The 27,345-nt window shown below is 45.0% G+C and overlaps 1 long non-coding RNA gene across 1 annotated transcript; it reads right to left on the reverse strand.

The window, feature by feature from the left end:
• Positions 1-20,690: 20,690 nt before the first annotated feature.
• Positions 20,691-22,496, reverse strand: LOC133782644 (uncharacterized). Its single transcript, XR_009870642.1, has 2 exons — positions 21,203-22,496; positions 20,691-20,895 (listed from the first exon to the last, which is right to left on the reverse strand). It is a non-coding gene; the product is annotated as an uncharacterized LOC133782644 (long non-coding RNA).
• Positions 22,497-27,345: the final 4,849 nt, after the last annotated feature.

Here is a 27,345-nt window from a genome sequence, read left to right on the forward strand (position 1 = left end):
ACATCGAGCCAGTGAGTGGCAGGGGGCAAAGTCAGGTGTCAGCCGACATCCGGGAGCAGATTGCCCTGGAGCTGTCCAAGGTGATCACCCAAGCAGCCCGGGACGAAAATACTTTATCTCCTAGTTGGGCGGAGAGATTCCCCGACCCCCAGTCGGAGGAAGAGGAGATCGAGGCTCGCCACGCCACGGCTTACCCTAACGAAGGGGCTCCGGGGGCTAGTACCTCCGGGAGAGGTAAGACTAGTTTTCGATTGATCCACACCCCCAGCCTGTCTGAGGTTTCCCGGACCTCTCAGATGGGGTTTGATCCCCGTTTCCTTAGGCTAGATCCGCATAGGATACCCTTCGACAGATATTGCGATAGGGTAGATGAGCTCCTCGGGTGTCTGAGTGACGGTAGTCTGCCAGAAGGTGTCATCATGGTTGACCCTTCTTCCCTCAGCATGTCATTCCCGGACTTCAAGGAGTACGGGAGCTTCCTGGAGCAGGAAGCGGTGTTTTGTTTTGCTCGGGGAAGGCCATCCACGTTTCTCGTGCATGGTCGTCCCTTTCAAACTTTTCTTTTTCTTGTTTCTTGTTCCCTGCTGGCGGGCTTGCTTGTGCTTTTATGTTGTTGACTGTCTTGTCATCCGCTTATCTTCTTTCTCATTGCTTGTTGGTTCGTTAACCTTGCTTTGTACGTTTCTTGCAGAGTATCCAGAAGCCAAGATGTTGGGGAGGGTTACTTTGCTCATTAAGAAGGCTGCCACCAGCCAAGACCCGTCCACGGGGAAAGGACGGAAGACCAAGGCTGGTAGGGGAGGTAAAGCTGCCTCCCCCAAGAAGACAAGTGGCGAGGCGCAAGCGTCTCCGAGGGTAGAGAAGTCTCCTGCTGATGGGCCTTCCGAGACTATGATGGTCTCGAGTAGCAGCAGCGACGGGGAAGGGCTTGTGTTCCCCGTGAGGACAACTGGGGTGAGCAAGCGTCCCGGAGAAGATGCTGAGGGCGCTAAGAACAAACGTCTTAGACACTCTTCTCCTGGTCGAAGGCAACAACAACAGCAACGACAGCAACCACAACTACAACAACAGCAGCAACAAGAACAACAGAGACAATCACCAACGTCACAGCAGCAGCAACAACAACATCCAAACCAGCAGCAGCAACAAGGGCAATTACTTCTGCTGCCGCAGCAGCAAAAGCAACAGACCGGGGCCTTAATACCCCGTCTGCCTCCTCCTCCAGCCCAAAGGGGGTCCACCCTTCTGGGGTCTCCTTCTTCTCAGACAACCAACCTTCCTCTGCCTGGCCTGAAGTTCCACTTCCCGCGGAAGCCAACCAGTTTCCCCGCTGCCCTTCTGGAGGGTGTAAGACGGGCCGATAGTTTTTTGAAGAGGCGGTTAGAGGCGGAGAAGGCTGTTACTCAGGGAAGGGCAGATAACTTGTCTGCCGTGAAGAGAGCTGAGCTGGCCGAGGGGGTGAGATCCCTTCACCCGGCCGGAGCGGTTTTGGATGGTCCAGCCTTGGAGAAGAGGCTGGTGCCTAGGCTCGGACGTGCATTGGCGCCGTTCGGAGCTGAGATGATGGAGGACATGGCCCTGAGCTTGTGCGAGCTCAATTCTGAGAAATGGGCCATCAGTAGCAGTAAGGATCCGCTGTTGCTGACACACGCTGTGAAGCAGCAACTGTCCGGGGTAAGCCGTCAGTTGTTGTTTTGTTTTTTTTTTTTTTTTTTTTTTTTTTTTTTTTGGGATCATCTGTCTTTTGTTCCGGCTTTAGCTCATTCTGTTGTCTTTCCTTGCAGGCCTCTATGATCGCGGAACGCTCGTTCCGGGAGGTTGGTGCAGTTCTGGTTCAACTGGAGGAGAGCCAGCTGGCTCGCCAGGCCTTGGAGGCGGAGAAGCAGAAACTGACCCAACAGGCCTTGGAGGCTTCGGAGAAGATTGATCAGGCCCGGCGCACGGCTGAGGAAGAGGCGGACAAGAAATATCTTGCCAAATACCAAGAGTACCGGGCCAAGGCAGAGAATGAGTTTAGACAGCGGTTGGATGGGATGAAGGCCGAAAACTCCAAGCTCCGGGAAGAGCTGTCCCAAGCCAAGGTGGAGAAGGATACCTTGGAAGCTCGCTTGCAATCAAAAAATGATCTTCTCCTTAAGCAGCAAGAGGAATATTCCACTCTTCAGAGTAAGCTGCACGAGGAGGAGCAACTCCATAAGAGGAGCAGGGATCTCGTGTCTATGCTGCAGTTGGGGCTCGCCGAGAAGGATAAAGAGATCGGGGCCTTGCAATTCACTGCCAGGGGGCATGTGACCGAGAAGCAATCTGTGCTGAGCCAAAATAGGGAGCAGCGCAAGGAGATTGATTCTCTTAAGGGGGAGCGTGATGCCTCCAAGGCCGAAATGGAAAAATTGAGGGCTCAACTAACTGTCGCGGAGGCACAGCTGGCAACCTCCGAGGCGGAGCGCTTGAAGGAGAAGGAGGATGCTGAGGTGATACTGAACAGGACGATTAATATATCGCATGTGGTCCTCATGCATCAACTCTGGAAAGTGAACCCTGAGGTATTAGGCTATCTGGGAGATGATGCCAAAGCCATGAGGGAGAAGCTACTCGTGTGGGATCAAGGCCCAGAGGCGTACGTCCAAACTTACAACATTGACGAACGTGCTGGAGCTCCTGAGGTGGGAGATCCCGGAGAGGCGGGGACCTCTGAACCTTCTCATGACAAAGTTCCGCCTTCCAATGAGCCGACTCCGCCAGCCTCAGTTGAAGCCAATGCCCCCGAAGCCGCGGTCGTGGAAGCAGCAGTTACCCCCAATGCTTGAAGGGGTTTTATCTTTAATTTATTTTTCATTTTGAGTTTTTTCATTGCGGACATAGTTGCCATAATTATAGCATTCTCCTTTCTTTTCTGCCGAGTTCTTTATTTATCTTTGCGCTTAGGGTAGACTTTTATACGGTAGAAACTATTGTAGGGGCGTATGAGGTTTTGGTTCCAACGGCCAAAACCTATGCACTTCCCACTTGAAGCTCTAACGGATGATGTCTTTTCCCACGTAGTTTTTAGGTTACGAAGGTTTCCTGGTTCCAACGGCCAGGTTCCTTTCACCGTATTTTAGCTTTCCTAAGGCAAATAGCCAATCCCGGGACTTGTAGTTATACTGTTCGCTGGGATTGCTAAGGTGAGCCGTTCCATGGTTTGGAACGGGAGTTCTTTTGGTGAGCGTCGCTAGACTTAAGGTTAGATCTTTGCGAAGCAAAACTAACTGTTGTTGCGAACCTCATGGTGGCTGACTTTAGGGACCTGGCATGGAGCCCTGCGAGGCAAGGCTCGTTGCTGTCGGGGAAATCGCCACGCCCACCAGGTGTGATCCCGGACCAGGGGCTTTGCGAAGCAAGGCCTGCTGTGAGTGGGGGATCGACCATGTCTGCTCCTGGAGCTGAGACTTGCAATGGTCGAGGAGCTCGCCATGCATTATTTTGTGAGATCCGGAGCTGGAGCCTGCGAAGCAAGGCTTACAACGGTCGCGGATCTTGTCATCTTTCGCCTTGCGGGACCCGGAGCTGGAGCTTGCGAAGCAGAGCTCTACAGTGATCACGGATCTTGCCATCTTTCGCCTTGCGGGATCCGGAGCTGGGGCTTGCGAAGCAAAGCTCTACAGCGATCGCGGATCTTGCCATCTTTCGCCTTGCGGGACCCGGAGCTGGAGCTTGCGAAGCAAAGCTCTACAGCGATCGCGGATCTTGCCATCTTTCGCCTTGCGGGACCCGGAGCTGGAGCTTGCGAAGCAAAGCTCTACAGCGATCGCGGAGTATTCTGCAAAGGACTTGTCAGGGAGTTGGGGGTGTTTTGGCGTAGCTCTATGAACGTGCCTCAACCCCCAGTCCTGTCCATCGCTGGGCTACACAGGAGATAATTTTCATGATACATACTGGCAGGCATTTCCATGGCAATTTTCACATAAGCACATAATGCACATATGACACGTAATGCAAGCATGTTCATGGCAACAAATAAACCTAAGCTTAACAATTTAAACATTTCAAACAATTTAAAAATTTCAAACATAATGCTAGCACATAAGTGGTGTTCTGGGTACGTTTTGTTCAAGGGGCGTATGGCTATGCCTTAGCCATGTATACCCCCCCAAGTGAGCGTGGGGTCCGGACGTCTCCGGACCGCGTGGTCACTTGTTTAAACGCAGCTTTGAACACAGGGATAAAAAGTGCAGTAAAAGCGGAGTGAATCTCTCCGTGTTTCATTAAATTAGCCTGCTAGGCGTGAGTTTTACAACAGGGAGGATTATTTCCACATTTTTCACTTTTGCTAATTTCACCAAGGACTTCCGACTGGATGGTCCGGGGCCTACTGGTAGTAACGGCGGAGGTGCTCCGCGTTCCAGGCGCGCGGGACTTTAGATCCGTCGAGTCTCTTTAAGTGATACGTCCCATGGCCCACTTTTTCTCGGACTTCGTAGGGGCCTTCCCAATTGGGTCCGAGGACTCCTACTCCCGGATCCTGCGTAGCAGGAAATACTCTCCGTAGGACAAGATCCCCAACTTCGAATGTACGGCTCTTGACTCTCGTGTTAAAGTGTCGGGCTATCTTGCCTTGGTACATTTTTAGTTGGACCTGCGACTGCTCCCGGAGCTCTTCGATCATGTCCAAGGACTCCTGGAGAAGGGCATGGTTCCGGGTAGGGTCGTAGGTATCTTGCCTGTGAGAGGGGATCATAGTTTCTACTGGGATGACGGCCTCGCAACCGAAGGTCATGGAATAAGGCGTGTGCCCCGTCGAAGTTCTCTCTGTTGTGCGATAGGCCCAAAGTACTCGCGGAAGTTCTTCCGGCCAGTGAGCCTTGCAGGCTTGGAGTTTTTTCTTCAACGTGGTCTTTAATATTTTGTTTACAGCTTCCACTTGCCCATTAGCCTGGGGTCTGGCGACTGCGGAAAAGCTTTTGATAATTCCATGCGAAGCACAGAAGTTCGTGAAGTGTTCACTGTCAAATTGCTTTCCGTTGTCGGACACAATTTTTCGTGGAAGCCCAAAACGACACACTATATTCCTGATGACAAAGTCCAGTGCTTTTTTAGATGTGACCGTGTTCATAGGTTCAGCTTCAGCCCATTTGGTGAAGTAGTCTACCGCGACTATGGCTTACTTCACTCCACCCTTTCCAGTTGGGAGGGAACCTACTAGGTCAATGCCCCAAACGGCGAACGGCCAGGGGCTGGTCATTAGGGTAATTTCTGTAGGCGGCGCTCGCAGAACCTTGGCGTACCTCTGGCACTACTCACATTTCCTGACATAATCCACACAATCCTTCTTCATGGTGGGCCAGAAGTATCCTTGTCGAAGGATCTTTTTGGAGAGGCTCAGCCCGGAGGTATGATCGCCACAGAAGCCTCCGTGAACCTCATGGATGATGGTGCTGACTTCGGTTCCGGCAACACACCTAAGGAAGGGTATGGACAACCCCCTGCGGTAAAGCTTTCCATCCATAACCACGTATCGGGGAGCTTGATATTGGAGCTTCCTTGCGTCAGCTTTATCAGTGGGGAGCTCTCCGGTGGTGAGAAATCTGAGGATGGGTCCTATCCAGGAGTTGGAATGATCGATGATGGCGTTTATCCTTCGTGTCTCAGTACTGGGGGCTTCTAAGTGCCCGATGGGGACTAAGCCATACTGTTCAATCTCCGGGTCCGTTGCAAGCTTGGCCAGCGTGTCCGCGAGTGAGTTCTGGTCCCGGGGGACCTGGCGGATTTGGTAGCCTTTGAAATGCTGCAGTAGGTCGCGGGAGAGAGACACGTAGGCAGCCATCCTTTCGCCTTTCGTCTGGTATTCCCCGGATATTTGGTTTACCACAAGTAGGGAGTCGCTGTATACTTCGATTTTTTGGGCTCCGACTTCTCTGGCCAGTCGTAATCCAGCTAACATGGCTTCGTGTTCTGCCTCGTTGTTGGATGCTGGGAACGCGAAACGGATGGCGCTCTGGAGCTGATGCCCTTGGGGAGATATTAGGATGACCCCCGCTCCAGCTCCTTTTTCATTTGAGGCTCCGTCTACATAGACCTTCCATGTGGGAAGTTCCGGGACAGGATCTTCCGGGAGGTCATTCATTCCCGAGCATTCCATAATAAAGTCCGCGAGAGCTTGACCTTTTATGGAAACACGTGGTTGGTAGTGGACGTCGAACTGGCTCAGTTCCATGGCCCACTTAAGCAATCTGCCAGAAGACTCGGGCTTCTGCAAGACTTGTCGGAGAGGGTGGTTGGTGAGTACTTTGATGGTGTGCGCCTGGAAATATGGCCTCAGCTTCCGTGAAGCAATTAGCAAGCAGAGGGAGAGTTTCTCGATCATTGAATATCTGGACTCGGCGTCCAATAACCTCTTGCTTACGTAATACACAGGGAGCTGGATACGGCCATCTTCCCGGACGAGAGCGGCACTCACTGCGTGCTCAGTCACAGCTAAGTATAAGAACAACGCCTCTCCTTCGACGGGTTTGGACAGAATGGGAGATCGGGTTAAATGTTCTTTGAGGTGTTGGAAGGCTGCTTCGCATTCGGGGGTCCACTCGAACTTCTTGTTTCCTCGCAACACATTGAAGAAGGGGATACACTTGTCAGTGGCCTTGGATACGAAGCGGCTGAGGGCAGCTATCCTTCCGGTAACGCTCTGGACATCCTTATGTTTCCGGGGGGAAGGCATATCTATGAACGCCTTTATTTTCTCAGGGTTGGCTTCCACTCCGCGGGAGCTGACAATGAAACCGAGGAACTTCCCAGACGAGACCCCGAAAGTACATTTCTTTGGATTCAGTTTCATCCCGTACTTTCGGATCACGGCGAAAGCTTCCTCAAGGTCGTCACTGTGGTCCGCGGAGGTCTTGGACTTTACCAACATGTCATCCACGTACACCTCCATGTTCCTCCCCAGTTGGTCCTTGAACATTCTGTTTACTAGACGCTGGTACGTCGCCCCAGCATTCTTCAAACCGAAAGGCATGACCACGTAACAGTAGACACCCTTGTCCGTGAGGAAGCTGGTGTGTTCCTGGTCCGCGACATGCATCTTGATCTGGTTGTATCCGGAGTACGCATCCATGAAGGATAAGAGTTCGTACCCGGAAGTAGCGTCTACCATCTGATCGATTCGCGGAAGAGGGAAACAATCTTTTGGGCAGGCCTTGTTTAGGTCCGTGAAGTCGATGCACATTCTCCAGGACCCATCGGGTTTCGGGACCAGAACTGGGTTGGCCAACCACACGGGATAGTGCGACTCCTGGAGAAAGCCTATGGACATCAACTTGTCCACTTCAGCTTTGACGGCTTCGGCCCTCACTGGGTCTAACGGCCTCCTCTTTTGGCGAATTGGAGTTGCGGATGGGTCTATGTTGAGCGCGTGGCACGCAACATTGGGATTAATCCCCGTCATATCAGCGTGGCACCATGCCAGGATATCCTGATTATCCTTCACAGTGGCCACGATCTTATCTCGAATGGCCGACGGCAGGTTTTTCCCCACCTGAATGACTTTGGTGGGTTCTCCCGGGTTGAGGATCACCTCTTCGACTTCCTCCATCGGCTCTATTGCTTTCTCGATTCCCACTCTTGGGTCGAGTTCGTCCAAGTATGCCCCTTGAGCACCCCCAGTTTCTGGTAATTCTTCCGCTAAAGGAACGGCAGCAACCGTCTCCTGGACCGTGTAGACGGATCGGACGGAGACGTTGTAACAGCTTCGTGCACTCCGTTGGTCTCCTCGGAGGGTGTCGATACGCCCATCGTCGCATGGGAACTTCAAGCATAAATGGCGTATCGAGGTTATGGCCCCACAATCTATTAGGACTGGTCAGCCTAGGATGGCATTGTACGCCGTGGGGCAGTCGACCACCACGAATGTGCTGTGCTTGAAGGCACAAGCGTCGCTCTCTCCTCGGAGGGTGACTGGAAGTTGAATTTTGCCTAATGGCATGAGTTTATCCCCATTGAACCCTTGAAGCTGTATGGGGCATGGGGCCAGGTCTGTCTCGGTCAATCCGATCGCATGGAAGGCCGCTTTGAAGAGGATGTTTACGGAGCTTCCGTTATCGACCAAGATCCGTGAGACCTTCTTATTGGCAATCTGGGCTTCCACCACGAGGGGATCGTTGTGGGGGAAGTGCACATGCCGAGCGTCGTCCTCCGTGAAGGTGATGGGAAGGTCCATCATTCGGGGACGTTGAGCAGGTGATTGAACCAAGGCGCACATCTCCCCGGTGTGTTCTAACTCCCTCATGTACCTCTTCTGGGAGTTGCGGGTGCTTCCGGCAAGGTGTGGTCCTCCGGAAATGGTGGCTACGTGTCCGTCAACAGGTGGCGGAGCAAGGCCGGGCGGATATGGGTTGCCCGGTCCTGGAGCCAACAAGGCAATGGGCGCCGGAGCGGGTGGAGCAGGAAGCGCTGGGAACTGCGACCCGGGAGCTTGGGGGTGACCGGCTCCAGGAGCGCTAGCGGTCCCCCTCTGTCCCGTGGAATATGCAGCTCCGTGAACTACCCCCTGTCCGGGATAGATAATGGGTATCCTCACCCACTGACCGAGGTGTCCCGCTCTTGCCAGGGACTCGATCTCATCCTTCAGCTGAAGGCACTCATTCGTGGTGTGCCCCACGTCTCCATGGAACTCACACCTCTTATTGGAGTCTCGCGGACGCCTTCCTCCGTGAGACACTTTCGGGGGCTTCCTGTAGTTGACCATATTACAGGTCGCCCGATAGACATTCTCTCGCGAGTCTATCAAACTGGTATATTCCGTGAACTTGGGCTCATAGTCCTTCCGGGGCTTCTTTGCATGGTCTCCCCAGTTGGAGTTTCTTCCGCTTCGTTTGCTCCGCGATTGGCTCAAATTTCGTTCTGGGGCTTCCGCTTGCGGCTGCGGCATGCCAGGAGCGATACTACATCCGGTTTGTACTGCTCCGTACCCAGAGAAATGGGTTTGACTCGGCGTCTGAGCAAACGCGGAAGGCCCGTACACACTTGGAGTGAATTGGGCTCCTAGAAGCGTGAGGGCTGGTGCGGGAGCTTGCGAAGCAAAGCTCGGCGCAGTCACGGAAGGCGTTGGAGCTGGGGGAACTCCAAAGGCCTGCTGGTAGGCATCCTCAAGGTTGATGATTCCCTGAGCCTTTGACATGAATTCGGACAGCGTTTCTGCCCGTCTCCTCTGCATTTCCCCCCATAGCAGGGAGCCGACAGTAAGGCCCGATTGAAGGGCGATCAGCTTCATGTCATCGCTGACCTTGGTCTTTGCAGCAGCTTCCATCATTCTCTGAATGAAAGCTTTGAGGTTCTCATTGGGCTGCTGCTTGATGTTGGTTAAGGAACCAACCTCCATGTCGTGGTCGCGGGCAGCAATGAACTGCCTCCTAAACGCGGACTGTAGCTCCTTCCAACTGTGGATTGATCCGGGAGCTAATCTCTTCCACCAGTCCTCCGCGGACTTGGTAAGGGTGAGTGAGAAGCACATGCATTTGGCGTCCTCACTGACACGCGCCACTTGCATCATTTTGTTGTATTTAGCTAGGTGGGTACGCGGGTCTGTCCTCCCATCATATAATTCTATGTGAGGCATTTTGAAGTTATCCGGGAGGGACGTTTCCGCGATCCTCCGAATACATGGTTCCGGGTCTTCCTCCTCGGAGTCTGACAGGGCCCCACTTTGCTTCCGGACCAGCTTGGTCAAGGCGGCAATCTGTTCCTCGAGCCTCTTCGTATCACTCTCCGGGAGGTCACGTCCCCGGAGCTTGTCATTGATATGATTTCGGAGGTCAGCTCCGCGAGGCCGGGCCTTCTCTCCTTTGGCCTTTTCATATTTGGCCTCCAACTTTCTTCTTAGGTCCACCGTGGACCAGCTATCTTCGGAGTGCGAGTTCGCAGCCCGACCGTCCTGGTTGACGGAATCACTGGGGCGGTTTATCCTTCCCCTAGGCCTGGGTGCCTTAGCACTAGGCCCTTTAGGCACAGAGTGCCCCCTTGGGGCTGAAGGACGTCTGGGCTTAGGAGCGCCAGAGACCTTCTGCGCGCGGGGGGGGGGGGGGGCAGTCGGCCTGGTGATTCACGCCTTTAGGAGGTGCAGGGGCGTCAGCGCGTACAGGCTCTCCAACTTTTTCTTTGCCCTTGTTAGGGGCGGCTTTGGATGGTCCAGCAGCGGCTGGATCCGGCATAGCGGCATCAGCACCACCTAAAACAGAGGCGTCCTCGTCCGAGTCGCCTAGGTCTCCGAACTTGCTTTGGAGGCGCTCCATCATGCGCTGCATTTTTTCGGAGAGGCGCTCCTGCTCAGCAAGCTTGGCTTTGGTGACCTCCAGTTCTTCGGCTACTTGGACCAGTTCTGGGTCCTTCTCATAGTAGCAGCCGTCCTTGTAATAACCGTCTTGGACATACTCTTCTTCGTCTTCTAAGTATGTTGTATCTTCGGTACTGACCCGATCCTGGCGGGATGTCGGGTCTTCACCTTGGTAGTCCAAGGGTTCGCTTTGCACCACATCTTCCATCGCAGTATCGGGGTTGACCGTAGCATTTTTGTCAACAGCGGATTTTCTCGTAGTCACCATCTCTTTAGCACGAAGTGAATACAAAAAACGTACACAGAAAAAGAGCTGACTAACAACTTCCTACAGCTCTTAATGAAAGCACCAAAATGTTTACCGAGTTTTTCGGAAACGAATACAAACAGAATAATAAAAAAAATAAGAACTGTAGAAGTGCTGAAATGTAACTAAACAAACAGTGTTTTTACGTGGTTCAGGCGTTAGCGAGCCCTATTCCACGAGTCGATGTTATTATACTTGGAAAGGATTACAGTAAGATGGCTGGTGTACAAGAACTTCACACACTCACAATGTTTCTCTCGGGTTCTCTTGAAGAAGAAGAAGCTAGAGAGATTTTAGCAGAGTTCTTGCTATGTGATTTTTTGGCTCTCCCTCTTCTTGTAAAATGAAGGGGTCTTTATAGCTAGGGTTTCGAATTAGGGTTTTTCTCTCCGTACATGAGTCTTAATTACACCAGCCATAAATAGGGGATACAATTACTGTAGTAGCATGGCTACAAGACTCTATGTGGGTATATTTACGTGAAAGTATGGGGAACACACAAAGTCAGCCGTCTTCTCCAAGTTGTCAGCGGAACAGTAGGCGAAAAGGTACCCTTAGGCGTGCTGGGATGTGTGCGGCTTTGACCTGACGGGCGTGTCAGGCGGGATCCTGTGTCAGGCGGATATCATTCCAAATATGCCTCCTCCAGGACTCGACCGTTTGGTTTTGTTCCGTGCGAGGCACGGAACTGTTTCCGCGGAGACCACTCGAAGAGCTTCTCCTGGAAGGGGCTTCCCCGAAGGATACCCCTTCGGGAGTCCGGGAGAGTTGACGAGTTTCCATGTTGTGTTTGCTTGGAAGAGTAATCCGGACACTAAACGGGAGAGGCGAAGCCTTTCTGTCCATCCGCGAGCTCTGGTCACCTACCGTGAAAGACATCGACAATTCTTCTTCCCCGAGGACATCAATCTAAACGCTATCCGGACATCTGGATAACACCTCCCATAAATTCTAATCCCTTTAATCCACCTAGGGGCATTTTGGTAATTTCACCCAATTTCCGCTAATTCCTCGAGTGTCTCTAATATTTACCGCTTACCTCCCGACACCTAAATAATCACCAATTATATTCCTCAATGTCAAAATTGATCCTAATATATTCTCCAAATTCCTAGAAATACCCCCAGGCTCGCCCCGAGCCGGGTATAAATCTCCGCTGTGACTTTTTCGCTAAACCGCTCACTGGGATCGTCTCGAGTCACATATTACAAATGTATCCACATAATAACGTGGTCTCATCAGTTTATCACAAATATATACAGTTATGCCCTCAATGGCCAAAATTATGATTATGTCCTTCTAACCTAATCAAGGCCTACATGCATACTAATACACATAGTCATGCATCACATATATTCAAATAATCATATAACATGCGTTTCATCATTAAATTTCATATAATCCAATGTCTAATCAAGGAAATTAAGCCTTATTAGTAAATTTGGGTCATTACATCACTGTAGATGTGAACCACCTTTATATTCATGTCCCTGGCTAGCTGCAACCCAGCGAGTAATGCTTCATACTCAGCCTCGTTGTTAGAAGCAGTGAAGTCAAACCTGATTGCGCAGTGAAATCGATGCCCTTCCGGCATTATCAATATCACTCCTGCTTCAGTGTGGCACTCGTTAGAAGAACCATCTGTAAATAATTTCCACAAGGGAGCTTGGTTTTGACAATCAGGCTAATTAGGCTCTTCAATCTGCTCGCTATCTGTAAGTTCAGTGAACTCTGCAATGAAGTCAGCCAGGGCTTGCCCTTTTATCGCTGCTTGTAGCAAGTAAGATATATCGAACTGCCCAAGTTTGACTGCCCATTTTAACAATTTACTCGTAGCCTCTGGTTTTTGCAGGACTTGTCGTAGAGGTTGGTTGGTCAAAACTGTGATTGGGTGAGCTTGAAAGTAAGGCCGCAGCTTCCTGGAGGCCAAAATTAGGCAATAGGCTAGCTTCTCGATGGGTGGGTATCGCTGTTCTGCTCCAATTAGCCTTTTGCTTACATAGTAAACAGTCTTCTGCACGCCTTCTTCCTCCCTCACTAAAATGGCACTAGCAGCATACTCTGTGATCGCCAGGTAAATGAACAAAGTTTCCTTATCGACCGGCTTTGACAGGATGGGTGGTTGCGCCATGTGAGTTTTTAATGCTTGAAAAGCCTGCTCGTTCTCCTCCGTCCATTCAAACTTTTTGTTGCCTCTAAGTAGATTAGAAAATGGAACGCACTTATCTGTTGACTTCGAAATGAATCTACTGAGAGCGGCAATTCTTCCAGTTAAACTTTGAACATCCTTAATATTCGCTGGCAATTTCATATTGATCAGCGCTTTAATTTTCTCGGGATTGGCTTCAATTCCTCTCGAGTTACCTATAAATCCCAAGAACTTCCCTGATCCTACTCTGAAGGAGCATTTTAGGGGATTCCACTTCATCTGATATTTGTTCAAGACGTTGAAGCATTCCTACAAATCCTTTATATGCCCTTCTGCCTTCTTCGACTTGACCAGCATGTCGTCGACGTAGACCTCCATGTTTGTGCTGATTAGCTCTTTAAACATGTGGTTGACTAGTCGCTCGTAAGTCGCACCAGCGTTTTTCAAACCGAAAGGCATTACTTTGTAACAGTAAAGCCCTGTATCAATCCAAAAGCTAGTGTGATCCTCATCAGGGGGATGCATACTAATCTGATTGTACCTGGAGTATGCATCCATGAATGAGAGAATCTCATGTCCTGCAGTGGCATCGACCAGCTAGTCGATTCTTAGGAGTGGGAAACAATCTTTGGGGCAGGCTTTATTAAGATCTGTGAAATCCATGCACGTGCGCCACTTGCCATTCGGCTTGGGAACTAGCACAGGATTAGAGACCCACGATGGATAAAACGCCACCCTGATGAACCCATTCTCCTTCAGCTTTTCAACTTCTTCTTTTAAGGCCTTTGATCTGTCTTTGTCAAGCAGCCTTCTTTTTTGTTGCACCGGTGGAAAACTCTTGTCGATGTTCAGGACATGGATGATGACTGTAGGGTCTATTCTGACCATGTCTTTGTGCGACCAGGGAAAGACTTCCTGGTTCCTCCTTAAAAATTCCACCAGTGCTTGTTTTGTCCTTGTCTCTAAGTTTTTACAGACTTTCACAACCCTGGTCGGATTTTCTTCATCGATTTGGACCTCTTCAAGGTCCTCGATAGGTCTAATTTCCTCCTCAAAATCCCCAAAGCGAGGATCCAAATATCTATCCTCACTTTGGGCAATGCCCTATTTGGTGACATTATTACCCGAGTGGGCCTGAGCATCAGTTGCCACTTGGAACTCTTTTCCGGGAACATCTCTCGATACACCCTTCTTCGCCTTCGTGATCGAGGTGTTGTAGAACTCCCTTGCTTCTCGCTGATTCCCCAAGACGCATCCTACCCCTGCGTCTGTCAGGAATTTCATGGCAAGGTGCCATATTGAAGTGACAGCCCGTAGGTCGACCAAAATTGGTCTCCTAATTACAGCATTGTATGCAGAAGGACAATCAACTACTATGAAAGTAGTGAGTAATGTCCTATTAGCAGGTGCAGTACCTGCTGTAACTGGAAGCCTAATCGACCCTGTTGGGGCGAGCCCTTCACCGGAAAAACCATAAATGGTTTGGTTGCATGGCTCCAGGTCTTTGACAGACAGCTTCACTCTTTCCAACGAAGACTTGTACAAGATGTTGACCGAACTTCCTGTGTCAACCAACACCCTCTTTACAATCATGTTGGCAATTTGTACGTCTATGACTAGCAGATTGGAGTGTGGGAATCACACGTGCTGGGTATCGTCTTCAGAGAAGGTTATCAATTCCTCCTCTGTTCGAGCCTTTTTCGGTTCTCGATCCTCCACACTCATCATCTCGATGTCCTGGTCGTGGCGTTAGGTTCAAGCGTATCGTTCCCTTGCCTTCCCACTGTCTCCTGCAAAATGTGGGCCTCCGCAGATGGTGAGTAAAGTGTATGCCACAGGAGCTGGCTGTAGAGGCGATGAACATTGGCGTGCAGGCGCCTACTCGTTGCCACCTCCAGCCTCTCGCTGAGACCCTCCTGCGGCTCGTACATATCTTCTTAAATGTCCTTGCCTGATCAGGAACTCAATCTCATCTGTCAACTGGTTACATTCATTGGTGTCGTGCCCGTAGTCATTGTGAAAACGACAGAACTTTGTCGTATCTCTCTTGGAAATATCTTTCCTTATAGCTGCTGGTCGTTTGTAAGGCACGCTTGAGCTGGTCGCCTGGTAGACTTCATCTCGGCTTTCGACAAGGGTCATGTAGTTGGTGAATCTTGGCTCGTATCGATTGCCTTTGGGGCGTTTACTCTCAGAAGCTGAGGGTTCATTGTTCGCCCATTTTCCATCGTTCCTACCATTACCATTCCTGTTGCCCTTGCTGTGGCCATTGGGATTTTCTGACCCGTTGGCGGCTTTGGCGGGTTCTTCCTTGGGCCCCTTGTCTTTTGTGGGCGATTTCCCTTCGTTGGCAATCGCGTCTTCGAGCTTGATGTATCGATTAGTCCGATCTAAAGACTCTTGGGTACTTCTTACCCCATTCTTTCTGAGGCTACTCTAGAGGGGTAAATGGCACCTAACCCCAGCAGTTAGAGCCATCATCTTACCCGCATCGCCCATTGTCTTGGCTCCAGCCGCTGCTCGCATGAAGCGTTGGACATATTCTTTCAAGGGCTCTCCCACTTTCTGGCGTATCTCGACCAGCTGGTTGGCCTCTGTGGGGTGTACGCGACCTGCATAGAACTGTCCATAAAATTCCTTTACAAACATCTCCCAAGATACTATACTAGTAGGAGGGAATTTAAAAAACCACTCCTGGGCGGTGTCAGACAATGTCGCAGGGAAGATCCGGCAGCGGGCGTCTTCCGACACTTTCTGTATATCCATTTGTATCTCAAACTTATTAACGTGAGATACTGGGTCTCTGTACCATTAAAGTTCGGCAATGAAGGCATCTTGAACTTACTGGGGGTTTCGGTCGCAGCAATCCTCTGTACTAAGGGGGTGCCCCTCCTCCTATCGTACTCAATATGGGACGTTCGTCCCCAGACCAGTTGCTATACCGCCTGGTTTAGGGCATCAATCTGAGCCTAAACAGCTTATGGGACTGCTGGGGCCACCGGTGCAGGGGGAGCGTACTCGTCGTGCCTCTCACGGCAATCGCTAAGTACATCCCTTAGATAATCGTCTCTACGTCTCTGCTCGCTAGCTCCTAGCCGACTAAAGACGTTTTGCTGGCTGGGTTGCCCCCCAGCGTTGTGGCTAGCTGACCTATTTTCTCTAGGTGGGGGGCTTCTGCCTCCACCTCTTTCTTCATTTCTCCAGCCACCATTTCTTCTGCTGGAATCAGCTTCATTATAGTCATGGCCATCTCTAAATTGTGGTTGACTACCGCGTGACCGGCTGTTCACACTATTTCCTCCTCGGGCTGACATTTCCCGAGTGTTAGGGGGAGGCCTGCGCTGGTCGTTGGGTCCTCGTGTATTGTTATGCCATGGGGGCCCCTGACCGCAGAGCCTGACTCAGTGTTCCTCCTGTTGGCAGAAGGACGTTGCCCCCTGCTCGGTAGATTTGGCTCTTCATCCCTTTGGCATCTAATGCTACGGAGCGACTGCCCTGCCCTATTCTGCCTCGGGCGCTGGGGATTGCCTCGACTAGCCTGGGATGGAGGCTGCAGCTCAAGATCCCTAGGTGGGACATCATCCTGAGCCACAGGCGGCTGCTCTGTCCTTTGAGGGTTTGCTGGCTGGAGTGGAGGGCTTGGATTGGGACCTCTTTGAGGTGGTGCATTCGGTGGCTGATCTGGGAAGGAGGCTGGCACAGCCTGACTCCTGGCCAGTTGAATGGCTGCTTCAAGGGCGGCCATGGCATCCCTCTACTGACGATCCATTTTCGCCTGCCGCTCAATCAGCTCTTGGCGCTGGCATTCTATTTCTCTTTGCTGCAGCGCCATTGTCTCCGCAGGATTCTCCTGATTGGCCCTTAGATTAGCCAACTCATCTTGCAACACTCCTAGCATTGCCCTCAGTGTTTCAGAATCTAATTCCTCCTCATCGAACTCCAAATGTGGTTCATTCTCAGCCATATTTGGGGTAGGAGGTTGGGATGGTGCAGCGCCAGTAGCTTGTCCAGTCTTCTTGGATGTTTTCGCCATTAGATTTTTTCACAGTTTTTTTTGTCAAACTCTCAATGAAATCAGTAGAATGTTGACCCTTGATTTGGCTAACAACATGGAGTCAAATATACGACAAAAGATAAAATGGCAAGTAAGAAAGATAATCTAATGGAAGAGAAGAAAACACCAAGGAATTATAGTGGTTCGGCCCCAAAAGATGGTAATGACCTACGTCCACTTAGTGTTATTATTAAGATTGAATCTCAAAGTAGTGATCAAAGAACTAGGGTTCTTGAGTTTCACAAACCTTAGAAGAAATACAATAAAATGATGGATAATTGCACTATAGCTCTCTCTTTTTCTCTATCCTAAGCAAAAGATTTAGGGATCAAAAGTCCCTTCCTTGAGCTATTTCATGCATATTTATAGGCTCAAGGAGGGTTACATGGGCCAACGGGCCATATCTTTCCTTAATAACCGTGTATCAAGGTCATAATGAGGAAATATTCAATGTATTAATTATAAGATTACAGTTTAAGAAGGAAACAAATCAAGTTATACGACCAGCCTGGTCGTATCTAAATGTTAAGCCCCGACGAAGCGATGTGCTTCTGGTCGATATTCGAGCAGTACTTTGGCCACGTGTCAGCCACGTGTGAGAAATCCCTGCCACATCATCAACAGTCGTTTTTAGGGTAAACACATATGTGTAGAAGAAGTTTAAGCTCCTAAATAACCTGTGCCAATCAACAATTGTAAGGTAAAAGGTCGTTGTGACACAGATATGCCACTGGAAGATCGACCTATCTCTAGTTTAAAAAAAAATATGAGGGTGTCGAGATATTCTTTAATTAAAAAACTGAATGTAATTGATGTTTAAAAGTAATGACAGCCACATCATTATTGGAAGCAGTTGACGCGGTTCTTCGCCAACAGGAAATTAAGAAAAGAAGAGAAAGGGATTAGTGCTTATGTTGAACCGAAATAGATGAATGATCTTAGAAATGAGTTGGTGACACAATAATGCATTTTTTGAGTGGTTCAAAGGTTAAAATCCTTCTACTCCACTAGTCAGTATTATTGCTATATACTGGATATTTGATTACAGGGTATTTCTTACAATAAAGAATCCAACCTCTATTAACTCCCAGGGTCTCCATATTTATAGGAGAAGGCACCTGAGAGTTGGTAAGAAGGTCATCCCGTGACCTTCTTACCTATCGTATCAACTCTGTGACATTCATGATTAATTCCTAAACCTGACACATAAGTGTGGTCAAATCAATAGGTAAGGGGATAATGGGCCGCACAGCCCAACCCAGTCGTGGGTGTCTGAATACGCACGTTCACGCTGCGTGTCCGAGAAGTCAGGGATATATCAGACACGTGATGTCTGATATATGCACGTTTACCTTGCGTGGTTGACTTTATAAAGGGTCATAGCCTCCAACTCTAGCTCGTACCACGAGCTGGATACTTAACTCGACCTTCAGCCTTCAGAGCCCGGACTCAGTCCTTAAGTAACGAGAGGCAAACCCTTAGGTTACCTCGAGTTAAGGAGGTATGACCTTACGGCGGCAGCTCCGGTCTTGGGGATGTCCACGTGGTAATTATGATTAGGCCGCAGCTCAGCTCACTAATCAGTCCGTGGGAAAATCAGGGTGTACAGAAGCAATAACAATATAATCTACATAGAATACTAGAGCAATGAAAGTACCAGAATTGTTTTTTAAAAATAAAGAACGTTCAGATTTTAAATGAGTGAAACCATTATGTAAAAGATATGAGTTGAGTTTATTATACCATTGTCTAGAGTCTTGTTTTAAGCCCTATAGATTCTTGGTTAACTTACATACAACATTATGTAGGATTGTCCCTTTTGGTTGATATCCAGTAGGGAGTTTCATATACACGTCTTCATGTAAATCTACATGAAGGAAAGCATTATTGATGTCTAATTGGTATAGAGACCAATTTTTAACTGCTGAAATTACAAGAAGTAATTTGAAAGTATTGAATTTTGCCACTGGTGCAAAAGTATCAATGTAATCAATACCTGGTTTTTGAGTGTAGTCTTTGGCAACCAATCTTGTCTTATACCTCTCAATAGATCCATCAACTTTGTCCTTAATTTTGTATACCTATTTTCAACCAATAATGTGTTGTCTTGATGGAAGAGATACTAGTTTCCAAGTAGTATTGTCTTCTAATGCTTTTAACTCATGGTTCATGGCAGTTTGCCATTGTGGAATATGATATAATCTACATAGAATACTAGAGCAATGAAAGTACTAGAATTGTTTTTTAAAAATAAAGAACGGTCATATTTTGAATGAGTGAAACCATTATGTAAAAGATATGAGTTGAGTTTATTATACCATTGTCTAGAGTCTTGTTTTAAGCCCTATAGATTCTTGGTTAACTTACATACAACATTATGTAGGATTGTCCCTTTTGGTTGATATCCAGTAGGGAGTTTCATATACACGTCTTCATGTAAATCTACATGAAGGAAAGCATTATTGATGTCTAATTGGTATAGAGACCAATTTTTAACGGCTGAAATTACAAGTAATTTGAAAGTATTGAATTTTGCCACTGGTGCAAAAGTATCAATGTAATCAATACCTGGTTTTTGAGTGTAGTCTTTGGCAACCAATCTTGTCTTATACCTCTCAATAGATCCATCAACTTTGTCCTTAATTTTGTATACCTATTTACAACCAATAATGTGTTGTCTTGATGGAAGAGATACTAGTTTCCAAGTAGTATTGTCTTCTAATGCTTTTAACTCATGGTTCATGGCAGTTTGCCATTGTGTAACTAGTATGTTCAGGCAGAGTATTTACTGAAAGAATAGCAGCTCTAAATGGTTATGATAATATTTCATGAGACAAGAAATTACATAAAGGGTGAGTTGTAGATTAAATATTAGAATCTAAAGTACAAACATATTCAGCAATATGTTTAGGCTTAGTAAAAGGTATGCTCAATTTGGAAGAAGCATGAATTTTGGATGTGTTTATTGCATCTTTGCTTTGCGTAGAACCATATGAAATTACAGGGTTTTTTGGAGGTGTTTCAGTAGAATGAGAAGACCCTGTGTCAGGCAGAAATGAATATGGAAGTAAAATGTCAGTAGGCATATATCATGGACTGATTGTTTGAATGGAAAAATATGCTCATAAAACACTACATCTCGAGATATAAAAATTTGTATAGTTTTATGTCAAGGAGAGTGTAGGCTTTCATACCATGAGGATATCCAATGAAAATGCATGCCTTAGATCGGGGAGAAAATTTGTGTCTCATATTGTTTAATGTAAAAGCAAACTCAAGACAGCCAAAGCATCGAAGATGGTCATATGATGGGAGCTTATTATGAAGTAGCTCAAAATGAGTTTTTTGTTTTAAGAGGGTTGAAGGTGTTTTGTTTATTAAATAAACATCAGTAGTAACCATGAAACTCCAATAGGGTAAAGATACGTTGGATTGAAAATGAAGTGCTCTAGCTACATTGAGTATGTGTTGATGTTTCCTTTCAACTACTGAGTTCTGTTGAGGTTTATCAACACAACAGTGAAAGTGTTGAATGCCTTTAGTTGCATAAAAAGCTGATAAATTCAGTTCTTTGGCATTATGAGACCATAACTTTAATATTAATGAAATATTATTGAGTTTCTATAAGGGAAAAAAATTGGGGAATAATAAACTAAACATCAGATTTTTCTTTGAGCAAAAAAATCCAAGTGAATTGTGTGGTCATCAACTATAGTGAGAAAATACTTGTACTCTTGTATGCTAATAATATGAAATGGACCCCAAATATCAAGATGAATCAAATCAAACAGATCAATAGCCATGTTATTATGTGACTTAAAAGGAAGTCTTTTTTACTTAGCGAAATGACAAATAGAACACATTTTGTCATGAGAAGTATCTGTAAAATGAGGAGTTTTATTAAAAGAATTTGAAATTTGCATAAATGGGTGCCCAAGATGTAAATGTCATTGGTCCATAGTGGTACAAGTATTATTAGCTTAAACAGAATCAGAAAAAGAGAGAAAATTCTTGTCTTGCTTAAGGAAGAAGAGGTTGCCAATTTTTGCAGCCATCCCAATCTTGGAAGTCTGAGAATGTGCCTAAAGAAAATATGTGGAATATGTAAAATGCAGGGAATAATTTGTGTTATGAAGAAATGCATTCGCAAAGAATAAATTGTATTTAAAATCATGTATACATAGAACATTATGTAGAATAATATTCTTGTTTATTTGCATAGTACCAGACTTGTAGATTTGGGTTTTATGGCCATTTGGCAAGGTGAAAATATTAGCAATAGTTTGATTATCAAAAGCAATAAAAAAAAAAATTGAAGAGAGTGACACACATGGTGTGTTGCTCCACTATCCACAATCCAAAATAAAGATGGAAAGTCAACAAGGTTACCACAAATATTAGAAGCACTCAGCTGGGCATTATCTGTTGTTGATGTTGAGTCGATGGCTGAGTAATGCAATGAGTCGTTGACTCAGCTGAGATTGTGAAGAAGAAGTTGGGGTGTTGGCTGAAGTAGAAGTAGTGGTGGTGGCCACAACAGACGGAGGCAGTTTTCCAATTGGTGTTCTTCTTTGATCTCCATAAACTAGAGGAAAACCATGGAGAAAATAACATTTCTCTACAAAGTGCCCTGGTTTTAGGCAGTGAGTACAAGTGGATGAGGCTTATTACTTCTTGGAATGTATGGTTTAGAATGAGTGCCAGAAACATCAACAATTGAGGGGTTAGTGAAACCAAGGCAACATTGTCTTTCTTCTTGGACCACCATGGAAAAGACTTTGGACAAAGGGGGTAAAGGGTCATATAGAAAAATTTGAGCTCTTATTTGGTTGTAGCACTCGTTCAGACCAGTGAGAAATTGTAGAATTTGATCCTGAGTATAATAATCAAGAAGCTTTGTCATGGCTCCACATTTATAACCACAAGTGCAGGGAGTGATGGACTGGTATTCTTTGAGTTCATCCCAAAGCGACTTGAGTTGAGTGAAATATGTATTCACAGTGTTGTCACCCTATTTGATACTATGAAGAGAGGTTTGTAATTGAAAAATGTGAGGACCATTACCTTGATTAAATATGTCATGGAGATCATTCCACATGTCTACTACTCGGTCTTGGAACATTGCAAGATCCAAGTCATGACCAAGTTATTGCATTGGACCCAAGCAGAGTAATCAGGATCGATGATGGGTGGAGGAGGAATAAAGACATCAATGAAAGGTATTTTGTTCTTTGCAGCAATGGAGATGGAGGCTCCTTTTTTCCATGATTGGAAATGTTCTTGACCAATTAAAGGTTTGGAAACAATAAGAAAAGTGGGATTATCTCTCGTTCCTAGATGATACGGATTACACTCACCATGAGAAGGTAGATCATCTGTTTGAAGAAGTGAGAATCGATTTGATGCAAAGGCCAAAGCACCAGTGTTCTCAGTGGTCAAAGCAGTAGACGAAGTTGGACCTGTCGGATTCGATGGTGGCATAGTATCAGTCTGAGTAGTAGAGAAAAAAGCTAGCACCGTCGGATTTGATGGTGGCACCACTTGATTTGATGGAGGCAGAATGACATTGGGGTTGCCTTAGGTGATCTTGGCAGAAGCCCTAGTCCATGCCATGAAATTGGGGAATGAATTAGTTTGCATCTAATACCATATTAGAAAATAAATCTTGATTTTACTGAAAGAGTAAAAGTGGCTTTACAAGGAGATAATAAGCTCATTTTATAAGCTGAGTACATGACTAAACTGAAGTAAGTTGTATTTAACTAACTCTGTGATAACTCATAGAAAATTGATCAAAACTAACCAACTGAAAACAATTACTGTTAATATACACTACATCTAAGACAGGGCAAAAACCCTAGTTGAATTCATTATGTATATAGAGGAGATTACAATCACTAATGTAACATAGGGATCTAAAATACTATCTCAGTCCAATTGTGTATCAAGAAAATTTTGAAGAGAGAGGATTACAAGCCAACTAATTGTTGGGAAACTTATGCAGGATCTTTATTTATTTTCTAATATTAAACAAGTTAATATGAGACAACTTAAAACATGTTTCTAAAATTGAATTCAAAGAGAAATAATGATAAGGATACTTCTTACATTCTACGCAGCGGGATTATAGAGTCATTTCTTCAGTTTCTCTAACCCTTGTATCCTTTCTGTCGCAGAGTATTGCCAAGAAACTGAATCAATCTTCAATTTTCTTCATAGCCTTCCAAAGTATCCCTAGAATCACCTAAACTAGGGTGGGAAATTCTCAACACATGAGATAGATATAGAGAGAAGAAGAGAAAGAATAACGAGGCTTAGAAAAGGACTTATGTTTATAGAGAGAATCTATCTAAAAACCAGTGATTAAACTTGTGTTTTTACTTATGTTTTCAACTCTCACTTAACATTCCTTTTATAGACTCAATTAGGTCATTTATTTAATTAAAAAGTCAATAAAATAATAGCCAATAATTAGTCCTAGGTCGAAATTATCATGGGCTTTAGGCCCATGAAATTTCTCATTTGATTATAAGCCCGTTGGATTTTATATTGATTTAATTAATTGATTAATTATTTAAATCCTTTATCAAACTAATTATTTATAATTTGAACCTTGATTTAAACTTATTTATTAATTTAGATACCAATTTATCATAATTAATAAATCTTCCCTAATTTCTCTTTTCTTCTCAAAATTACATAACTTTGTGAAACTATCCAAAATTGACCTGGTCAACTTTGATAATTCTAATTGATAATTATATCAATTAATTGAGACTATCTAGATAATTTTATCCAAGGTACAGTGGGGATCATGGGCCTATGAAATCAAGCTCAAATAAGTTATCATAAATCTAACAAATAAAGTTACTAACTTATTAATTCCTCATGACTCCACTAAAGACTCGGAATTGCACTCTTGAATTCATAGAATGCTCTATAAGCAATATAGATACATTATTAATTATCCATTGTTACAACAATAATTGTCACTCAATCCTCTATAGACGGTCTACAATGAGGTGGGACTAAATTATTGTTATACCCCTCATTGTATTTTATCCTTAAAACACTTAGTTCCTTGTAAATGATATTTCAGTAAACTAATAATAATTAATGAAATCAAATATCTACCATTTAGCACCTTGAACCAAACTAAAAGGAAACCATCGTTTCACTTCTTTATCAGAAGCTATAGATGTTCATATCTATGATTAACACTCGCACTCAATTATATTACCGAGTTTCCAAGATGTAAGTATGGGCTAGTACGTAGGGTAAGATAGTAACGAACAAGTCAAAGAACTCAAATAATACAATCAGTTAGAATACTAACCACTCAGAATTGAGATTGAATTGACCTATGGTCAACTACATGATATGACTAGAATAGATAATAACAGTATGTTTACTTATCCTATCTACTGTCAATATCAGTCTAGTCCGATGTAACAAATACATTCGATCTTATCTACTTTGCTAATGTTCTGGAAAGAACATAACACTACAATGTGTACGTAGATCATATCGTAGATTTGTAAGTCAGTGCCAATCTTGTGCACTAACTAATCTTAGGACTAACTTATTTTGAACATATAATCATATTTATATTCCACTGTGATTACGTCACTATAAATATGATTAGCTATATGCTCGGGATTTAATAGAAGTTTATATTAAACAAATAATCATGAAAATAAAACATGTGAGCAAAGTGATTGACCAACTCAAAAAATTATTTCTATTCTTTTATTGATAATAAATGCGATTACAAAGAAATTGGGTTTTAATTAGGGCATAAAACCCCAACAAACTCCCACTTGCACTAATTGAAACTAATGCCTTAATTCTACTAATCTCATTTCCTTGATATGCTTATCAAATGTAGCTTCTGGTAGTGTCTTTGTAAACGGATCCACAAGATTGTCTTCAGATGCAATCTTCATAACCTTCACATCTCCCCTGGCCACATATTCTCAGATAATATGATACTTCCTTTCTATATGCTTGCTCCTCTTGTGACTACGAGGTTCTTTCGAGTTGGCTATTGCTCCTGTATTGTCACAAAACAACACAAGCAGTTTATCCATTTCTGGAAAAACACCAAGATCCGAATAGAACTTCTTTAGCCAGACTATTTCCTTAGCTGCTTATAATGCGGCTATGTACTCAGCCTCCATGGTAGAATCTGAGATTACAGACTGCTTTACGCTTCTCCATATCACAGCCCCACCCCCAATAGTAAACACCATTCTAGAAGTAGACTTCCTGTCATCGACATCAGTCTGAAAATATGAATCGGTGTAGCCACAGAGTTCAGAACACCACCCTTGTAGAGTATCATATAATCCCTAGTTCGCCTTAAATACTTCAGGATATGCTTAACAGCTATCCAATGTTCTGGTCCTGGGTTTGTTTGATACCTACTCATGTTGAGTCTAGTTTATGTTATGTTTAGGTGGTGTTTTAGGTAGTCTTTTATGTCATTTTTCTTTCATTTAGTGCGCGTATATGCTTTTGTTTGTTTGTTTTGCAGTATTTGTGAATAAAAGAAAGATTTGAGAACTTGGAGGAAAAAGGTCCAAAAAGAGAAGAAATATCCAAGTTTCGGTGGTATTTTTGACAAAGGATGAATCTCAACGTGATTAGGAGGCGTTGGTGATTTTTCGGGCTTAAAAATGCATGAGTTGAAAATTTTCTTAAGGGTCGCGGCATGAGTGCTTTGGAGCCGCGACCAGCCCTTTAAACAGAATCTATGTTTTGGAGCAGAGACTCGAGCCGCGGCATGGCTAAGGAGGGTCGCAGCATAGCAGAGCTGAATCCCAGAAATCAGAGACACGGGCCGCGGCATGGCTATGGGAGAGTCGCGGCCCAGATATGCAGATACTCAAGAATTACGGACATGGGTCGTGGCATGGTGCAAGTTGAGTCGCGGCCCGCCTCTCCTAAAAAAAAAAAAATAGGTTTTATAAAGAAAAAGAAAGATCGAGAAAAGAGAGACGAGGAGGGAATTAAGATAGTTTTTGGTGGCTGCAATAAGCTGGGAGATTTCTCAAGTGTTTTTTATTTTATTTACTTCTCTATGTTGTTTTTAATTTCAATTGTGATTAGAATGAAAATTATGAACTAATTTTTTGTTTAGGGCTATTAGTTGAATCACTTGAATTCTTATTATGAACTAATGCAATTGTCATCTGTTCTTCGTCTTCATTTCAATTCCTTACAATCTGTGTTCATTGATTGATTATTGATTGGCCATCTATAGTCATTATCTGTATGTTTTGAATCAAAATCTGAAAAGCGCGATTTGAATTTGCTCTGGTTATTTAGGATACAATTCTAATTTGGAACGAGAGTATCTAGATTAATTGTGTAACTATCTCTATGAGTTATTGTGGTTAATGCAATCTTTCTGATTAAATTTTCCATAGAAATATAGGGAATTTTCACCTAGGTTGAGTTTATAATTCATAATATGATTATAAACTGCTTTTGTCAACTCATTAATTGAAATAGGTAGAAATAAGAAGAAATTGATAATCTGTATTAGGGATTAATAAGGAGGATAGTTGATGAGATTAAACGCCATATTTACTCCTTCATTGTTTTAATCTAAGGTTTTGTTATTACTCATTGTTTTATTGAATTTTTAATTATTGTTTCTGCACTTTATATTTTCTTTTGCTTGTCTAAAAGAATCAAAAGTCTAATCTACCAAATAGAACAAAAATATTAATTTACTGGCAATTGGTGATTCAGTCCTTGAGGACGATACTTGGTCTTACCAAGATTATTACTAAATTGCGATACGTGCACTTGCGTTGCTATAATATTCGCAACAAGTTTTTGCGCCGTTGTTGGGGACTGAAAACTATCAATATCAATCTAATTAATTTTATTTGTAATTTGGTTATTTTGTGCCTTGTTTCTAATATGTTTCAGCTGTGTTCCTTTGTCAATTTCAGGTAGTTTTGTTATATCCGTAGCAGAAGAGGGGCAGGTAGTCTTGTTCCTGTTAATCCTAAAATTGAGAAGGCTTGCAAACAAAACAGAAGAAACAAGAGGTTGGCTCGTCAGACTGTAGAGATGGCACACAATGATGGGAATAATGAGGTTCCCGAGGTTATTCAAAATCAGGCTCAAAATCCTACTACCAGGAGTCTGAGAGACTATGTACTGCCCACTATAATGGGAGTATAGAATTCTATAAGACCGCCGGCTGTAGAGGCTAATAATTTTGAGATTAAGCCGACGATCTTGCAAATCGTGCAGTCCACTGTCCAATTTGGTGGTTTGCCTTCTGAAGACCCCCATATGCATTTGGCGAATTTCTTGGAGTTATGCAACACCTTCAAATACAATGGGGTCAGTGATGATGCTATAAGGTTGAGACTCTTCCCATTTTCTCTGCGAGAAAGAGCTAAGAGCTGGCTTAATTCGCTTCAGGAAAATTCTATTAATACTTGGCAAGACCTTGCTCAGTAATTTTTGGCTAAGTTATTTCCTCCCTCAAAAGCTGCTAAATTGAGGGG

This window comes from Humulus lupulus, chromosome 6 (genome assembly GCF_963169125.1).
Source record: "Humulus lupulus chromosome 6, drHumLupu1.1, whole genome shotgun sequence".
NCBI lineage: Eukaryota > Viridiplantae > Streptophyta > Magnoliopsida > Rosales > Cannabaceae > Humulus > Humulus lupulus.